The 6020-nt window shown below is 42.9% G+C and overlaps 1 long non-coding RNA gene across 5 annotated transcripts in view; it reads right to left on the reverse strand.

Annotated features, from left to right (window-relative positions):
- Positions 1-6020, reverse strand: part of LOC102678621 — a 19649-nt gene that overhangs the window by 8640 nt on the left and 4989 nt on the right. Inside the window, exon 1 of one of the 5 annotated variants that reach the window (XR_004149890.1) lies at positions 5044-5290. The exons of 3 other annotated variants lie outside the window; for them this stretch is intronic. This is a non-coding gene — a long non-coding RNA (uncharacterized LOC102678621). Of the gene's footprint in view, positions 1-3401; positions 3434-5043; positions 5291-6020 lie in introns of those variants that run through there. One more of the 5 variants, XR_004149889.1, reaches the window with a different exon arrangement.

Raw genomic sequence — 6020 nt, forward strand, 5'->3', positions numbered from 1 at the left:
TTCGAAATAAGTTCGAAACCCACCCAGATCCAGGGACCACGTCATTTAATTATAAATAATTATTCGCGACAGCGGCACTACCGCGTCTCGAACCAGCCTAGTTATATAACACCCGTAAATCGTGCCAGAACAGCCGCGATCTTACGAGAGCGTCACTGACCAGTAAGTGGGCGAATAGAGTCATAACACGTATGGACGAGGTGGCGAACGTGCGCGGGTACGATGGTTTAGTCACGCATTCGGCCGGGCTGTATCGGGGTCCGTATGGAATCCTTGCGTCTCGCGCAACAGGAACACCTGGCCGTAAGCGTCACGGTTAATTTGCACTTTCTATGAATTTTAATCAGCCCGCGAGCGGGCAAGGATCCGGAGACAATGGCACGTAGAGACACTCGAAGCGATTATCAACCGTGCCCGATGTTCGATCGTGTACCTCTCAAGGAACAATCTGGGAGGAGGGTATGTCTCTAGTTGATTGTACGGGAATTACGATCGCGTAAGATGATTAATTATAGATGGGACGAATGAGAGAGAAGAAAGGTTGATATTGGTTGAACGACCAAGTGTATTTCTTGAAAATGATTTCCATCGATCGTCGAGGCAACGTTTGGCTAATTGTACCGAAAAATAGTATGTTGAATGGCGTTGTATATAATTAGAGACGCTAAGACTGTTTGGCAATGATAATTTTTACGTGTCACGCAAATTGATTAAAATTATTCGCTTTTTTAACGATTCTTTGCACCAACTCGAAATAGCCGTTTGCACGATGCGCTTGTTGGCAAAATGTTCTTTCTAGCTTCCAGTATTCAACGTCCACCTTCTAGATTTCAAGTGCAGATTGTACGTGCCCTCAGGGTGTCGTAGTACGCTGCGATTTCTATTAATCCCATCATAAATTTAACCGCTCCTACATACCAAATTCCACACGGCACACCTTTCCTTCCTTTAATTTATTTCTTTTCCACATAATAGCATATTCCCGAGTTATCTCGTATTAATCATCTCATGATTACCGGTTATCGGACTTTGTACGATCAACATCTCGCGATTATCAAAGAGGTATTCGCGTTGTTTTAAAGCAATCTTTGTGATATTCTTTTTTTCAAATAATCTCAATTGATATTAACAAAATTCGATCATCTTTGATGAACCTAAACAAATTGTAATAATTTTATTTCAACGTAAATTTTTTCAGATATATTAGCATTAATATATCAACTTTCAAAATTGCATCTCTCTTCCTGCAAAATTCTCAACCAACATCAATTGAACTGTATTTAAATTAAACAGACCGCGGATATTTATTGAAAATTTCAATCAAACATTATATATACTCAAATTTCCTCGTATCTAAAAATCCGCAGCCTATCGATAAAATCGTCCAATCGATTTTAAAATTGCAACACGATCGCTCTCGTTGCGAATCCCTTGAATTCATTACGAATCTCACAACAATCCAACTTACTGCACAGTCAAGAAAGAGGCTCGTAAAGACGATACGTGAAGTGTTCGGTGCATGGTGCAACTCGCGTATACGCGGGCGTGCATATCAATTCCGGTCGCGCGGAGGAGTCGCCAAGATCTCATGTAAATCATCGAGACAAGATGGCTCCTCCCTATTTGCTTGGCGCAATGTGCACGCAATGTGCACGGAGCGGTAATGCTCGAAGCATGTTTGAAAAGCGAAAACCGGGGACGAGAGATGGGGCGGTGGAAAGGCTGGAGGAGAAGGAGGAGGAGGAGGAGGAGGAGGAGAGAAAGAGAGTGGAGGTGTGTTACACGCGTGAATAGTGCGTTTCGTTGTATAATGCGCGCGCGAGAGGAGAGCGCATCGAGCCGAGAGGGCCTGGAGTTGTGTGTGTGTGTGTATAAAACCTCGACGTGAATCATGACGAACAACTAGTTATCGTGGAATCGTAAATAACGAGAGAGGGAATAGAGTTTTATGCTCGGCTAGCGCGACCCGTAACCGGCGAAAATTCATTTTTATTCGTTCGTTTCCGCAACGAGACGCGGACGTGCGTGCTTACTGGCCTACAGAGTTGGGAAACGTAGCAGTTGCGGTTTGAAAAGATTATTTTGCGAGATAAATAAAAATAGCGAGGGAAGGAGAATCGAATCGAACAACGTAGATCGAGAATTGTTTCGTGGAATGTATTCATGGAGTGTAATTTAATCTTTAATTATGACGATTGTACTTCGATAAGATTTGTAAGAAATTGTAAAATATAAAATTTAATTGATAATTCAAAATTGTACTTTTATGATTTCCTCCCCATTAATCTCATTTTTATTGGTTACAAGAATAAAGTTTTATAAATGTTGTATTCAATTCGAAGCAGGAAATTGATTATCTCTTGTTACGTAAGAAACGTAATTTTTAACTGGTTTAAATTAAAGTTTATTTAATAAGTTAATTACGTTGAAATGGCCGCTCTGCAGAATTTTTTTTTTTTTTTTTTTTTTTGCATTTCAAAAAATTCATAATGAACATAAAAATGTATAAATATGTATAATATATTGTGTTAATGAATTTTAATATATTTTAAAATATACAAAGTACAACAAAGTTGTTAAGTAATCGTTTTGTTTTTTAACTTTTATCGATGTGCATCTATCAACGTTTCCCTGATAATACTTTTTCTATGCATAACATACGTATAGCGTGACCGAGATTTTTTAAAGATACATTGGATATTGAAACTTGTAATACGAATACAATTACAATCGTGAATCATCGTGAATACAGACCATTCGTATCACTCTCTTATATTTAGAAAAAAAAAACACAATCTAAGTAAATAAATAAAAAAGAAAATCGCATTGAAAGATCAAGTTAAATTGCAGAAAGATCTTTAACGATAATTCTCGCAAATAATAAAGTGATAAAATTGAATCGGAGAAATGCGCACGAATCACGTGGGGCTTACTTTTATGATTAAACGCATGACATTTGGAAAGAAAGGTTCATTTGAGGAAACGACATTTCATATCCGCCAATCTAATACTTTTGATACGAAGTTAGAGAAAGAGAGAGATAAAGAAAGAGAGAGAGAGAGATCGTGTTTAAAGTAACCTCTCGAAAGAAGTTCCCGTTTTTCTTTGTGCATGCCCGGTGATAAGTTAAGCAAGATAGTCCATTACTTTTATTGCACGACCATCTGTGCGTTACCAGAATTACCGTGAACTATTTGTCCTCGTTCGCGACAAAGCACTTCGCTGTTTTTCCAAAACAGCATCATCCCCCCCTCTCTATTCCTCTCACGAGACACGAAAGGAAGTTGTACATCCTTCTCGAAAGGAAACTCACGTTTCTCAACAATCAGGGGAACGTCGAGGGAGAGCCGATCGAACCGCTATTCAAAGCCCGACGACCGATGATTAAAATCTGAAATTACCGTGACAAACTCGAGGATCCCGATGACGACCATCCAATCCATCCATCCATCCATCCATCTATCCATCCATCAATCCGCGGAGAGGAATCGGTGCGGGCGAACCGATTCTGTCGACGTCTAATTACGCACTGATTTCGCTTACCCTTCTCATTTTCGTACGGTCGTCACCACGTTAACTAACTAACGTTCCTACGGGTTGTAGTAGCTGCGCAACTTTTGAGGGGAGGGGAAGAGAGAGAGAGAGAGAGAGAGAGAGAGAGAGGAACAAACCACACAGCGAAACCGACCCTCCCCTGCCTAAACTTTGCCCAGACTCCTCGAGACACCCCTTTTTCGCCTAGCTAAGTCAAATCGACCGAACGTGCTCATCGGCCCCTGTAATCGAGACGCGAATCTTCCTATCCCTGCCACGGGTTCAAATGGCGAAGCGGCGTTAATAAACGCCACGTCTACGGGGCGTTTGAAATATCGATAATCATTCGAAATTTTTTTATCCCCTATGGGGATCGAAGCGAAGAGAGAACGAGGAGAGGAAAGAGACGCGAACGTAAAGAGGTACACGAGTTAATAAGTGTTAAAAGTGCAAATAAGTAAACCGTTAACGACCTGCGCTTAGCAGCCGTTTCTCGCAAGATTCTCTCAATAAGTATTTACAGACTCCACCTTAAAACGTAGCCGCACGGCTACACGCGTGCACTTTCTAATTATATAGTATCTTCCCTTCCATCAGCTGGAACAGTCGTTGACTGACCGAGAAACTCGCGAGGATAAAAAAAAAAAAAAAAAGAGAAGGCGGAGGCAAAAGTGGAGGAAAACGCTGCTCTCTCGGGATGGAACTCAGGAGAAGAGAAGAGAAGGGAAGGGCGTGTGTTCACCCATTATAAACCGCGACACGTTGCGCGATTCATCCGCGCTATTGCAAAACGAGAAAATCGGGAAGGGACGCGCCCGTTTATCCCTTCGAAAACAATCCCTTTTTCGACGCGATCTTTCGACGGGATGCCCGTTGAAAAGAAAAAAAAAAAAAAAGAAAGAAAAGAGAGGTAAAGGCGAAAGAAGTAGTCAGAAACGGAGATCGTTTCGCTGTGTGGAACGAAAGAAACGAAGTTCGGGAAAGAAAAAGAAAGCGCGCGCGCGCGCGGTACGTGGAGAACGCGTATGGAGAAGGGGGAGGGGGAGGAGGGAGGAGGGGGGTGGTGGCTGTATAATAACGCGAAAGTTAGTAGAACGCGGGCTACGAGAGGAAGAAAACGCGCGCGCGCACGTTGCGGCGATATGTTTGCAAAAAGGGTGATAGCTGACAAGTGTGCGTGCGTGTGTGGTGCATAGCGCAATAGAAGAGTTGCCGGTTGGCACAACGCTGCCCGTGCAACAACCTCGCAGTTCACCGGCTACGCCTGCAGCAGCAGCTTGTTCGTGTACGCCACGCGAACATACACCATGCACTTTCCTATTTTGCGTTGCAGTAGCCAGTAGACCGGTTGATTTCGATAACGGTAACGCGAGCCGATCGTTCTCTCAATTTTGTTGGCCGGACGATTGCCACCGGACCCCTCGGTAAACACCGATCGAGTGGGATCGAGAGCCTTCCGAGTGATCGGGGAGGAGAGCGTCTAACAGAGACCCGACTTTTTCTACTTACGCGCCAACCTGAATATGCGAAGTGGAATAATCGTATGAGTGGTCGGTCTCGTTTCGAACGAGGGAACACCGAACGAAACTCGGAACGTACCGGTACTCCTAGAAGTTCAAACACCAACTACTCGAGCTAAGACAAGCGGTCGTCTCTTTCGAGATTAAACGCCTACACTAAAAACCACTCGGCGAACAAAACTCTATGCTAGTTGTCGGGGGGGGGGGAAAAAAGAAGGTACATTGTATCGAGTAGTAACGATGAGTTTATGCGAGAATTACTTTTAAAAATAACAACAGGAAAATGGAGAGTTTTTTTTTTTTTTTCTTTTCTTTGAAAACAAAAGAAATTCAGAAATGTTTCGAATTATTACTCGTTCGACGATTAAATTCCTTTTTTATATCTGGATCTATCATAGGTTTCGAATCTTGAGTTCTTCAGTTTGAAAGTAACCGCTTCGCAACGTAAAGAATTCGATTCTGTTAATTGTTCGAATCTACTCGCGATGTGCTCGGCCCCATCGCTACCGCTCCCATATTATAGACGAAGTAATGGTAATCGATAGGAGATCAGCATAGGAGATGGTGGCAAAGGGTTATCCAATAGCCAAGTGAAAAAATACGATCGTGATTTCGAGAAGAACGGGTTTTCCAGAGTTCCCGATCTCTTCGTACAACATCGCTCCCGTTCCGCGCATAATGCTCGCGTATAAACCTATCCTCGCGATGGAGCCGTGAGAAAGGACACGGAAGATCGACGATCGCTTGCAAACATCGAGAAGAGTTGCGGAAATTTTCGCACGACCCTGATATTTTACGAGCCGAGTTCTGTGCACGTGATCCATACCGCGCCCATGTACCATCCGCATGATTCTTTTCTTTTTTCTTTTTCCTTCTTTTCTTTTTTTTCCCCCCCTCTCCTCTAACCGTTGTTCCGTTTCACCGTCGAGCTCGCGAATTTTCTCTCGAGAAAATCGCACGAGAGAG

Source organism: Apis dorsata, unplaced genomic scaffold (assembly GCF_000469605.1).
Source record: "Apis dorsata unplaced genomic scaffold, Apis dorsata 1.3 scaffold_99, whole genome shotgun sequence".
Lineage (NCBI taxonomy): Eukaryota > Metazoa > Arthropoda > Insecta > Hymenoptera > Apidae > Apis > Apis dorsata.